This window comes from Neophocaena asiaeorientalis, unplaced genomic scaffold, assembly GCF_003031525.2.
Source record: "Neophocaena asiaeorientalis asiaeorientalis breed wild unplaced genomic scaffold, Neophocaena_asiaeorientalis_V1.1 scaffold981, whole genome shotgun sequence".
NCBI lineage: Eukaryota > Metazoa > Chordata > Mammalia > Artiodactyla > Phocoenidae > Neophocaena > Neophocaena asiaeorientalis.
Genome location: NW_020171801.1, coordinates 313842 through 315616, shown reverse-complemented (window position 1 = coordinate 315616; position 1775 = coordinate 313842).

Below are 1775 nucleotides of genomic sequence, written 5' to 3'. Positions count from 1 at the left end.
AAATAAATGAAATAAAAAAAAAAAAAAAAAAAAAACAAAAAAAAAAAAAAAAAAAACAAAGACCTGATGCAGCCAAAAAAATAAATAAAGAAATTAAATAAATAAAATTTTTTTTTTGAAGTGATAGCATTTTTTAAAAATGTATTTTCCTTGTCAAGGCCAAGACAGTCTAAGTTCAGACCCCTGCTCTGCAACACACTTGCTCTGGGACTTTGGGCAAGTCAACTAATCCCTGCAAAATCTGTAAAATAATAATAATAATATTGTGTCCCTCAGAGGGTTACTGTGAGGATTAAGTGAGATGAGTGCAAAGTGCCCACCACTCATGTATAATAGCTATTATTGCCTCCAAAGCAACGTATTCCCACTTTGGGGCGTGATTCCCATGGAATCAATTTCTAGAAATAATACCTGGATTTGAACTAACTGTTGAAAAATTCACATCAATAGAAGCCAGGACTTGGAGGTTAAGATCCCTCCCTGTCTACACACTACCTCCTTATTATCAAGAGCACTTTTATCCATTCCTCTGCTGATGGACATCTAGGTTGTTTCCACATCTTGGCTACTGTGAACAGTCAGTGCTACAATGAACATGGGAGTGCTAATATTGCCCCGAGATTTTCAATTCTTTTGGATAAATGCCTAGAAGTGGGAAAGCTAGACCATATGGTAGTTCTGTTTTTAATTTTTTGAGAAAACTCCACACTGTTTTCCATAGCAGCTGCACCATTTTGCATTCCCTCCCAACAGTGCAAGTATTCCAGTTTCTCCACATCCGTACCAAAACTTATTAGCTTTGATTTTTTCTGACAACGGAACATTATTCATCCTTGAAAAAGAAGGAAATTCTGCAATATGCAACAACATGGATGAACCTTGAGGACATCATGCTAAGTGGAATAAGCCAGTCGCAGAAACACAAATATGGCATGATTTTCCTTACATGAGGCATCAAAATAGTCAAATTCATAGAACCAAAGCTTAGAATAGTAGGGCTGCCCTGGTGGCGCAGTGGTTAAGAATCCTCCTGCCGGTGCAGGGGACACGGGTTCGAGCCCTGGTCCGGGAAGAGCCCACATGCCGTGGAGCAACTAAGCCCATGCGCCACAACTACTGAGGCTGCGCTCTAGAGCCCGCGAGCCACAACTACTGAGCCCACGTGCCACAACTACCGAAGCCCGCACACCTAGAGCCCATGCTCCGCAACAAGAGAAGCCACTGCAATGAGAAGCCTGCGCACCGCAACGAAGAGTAGCCCCTGCTCAGCGCAACTAGAGAAAGCCCATGTGCAGCAACGAAGACCCAACGCAACCAAAACTAAATTTTAAAAAAAAAGCATAGAATGGTAGTTGCCAAGAAAGGGGCAAGTTACTAATCAGTGGGCATAAAGTCCCAATCAAGGAAAATGAATTAGTTATAAATAAAATTTTAAACATGATTTAATTTAATTTTGAAGTATAATAAATCACTTTTATTGAAGGCACCTCACCCCCTCCTAGGTATTCTCTCAAATGATCAGTTGATAATGTATCTGCTGTCTGCGATAATGGGCTATTGAGATAGACATGGATAAGTCACAGTAGTCCCCAAACAAATTTTGCCAAGAAAATAACATCTAGGGACTTCCCTGGTGGCATAGTGTATAAGACTCTCCGCACTCCCAATGCAGGGGCCCCAGGTTCGATCCCTGGTCAGGGAACTAGATCCCACATGCTGCAACTAAGAGGTCACATGCCGCAACTGAGATTTCTCATGCCACAACTAAGGAGCCT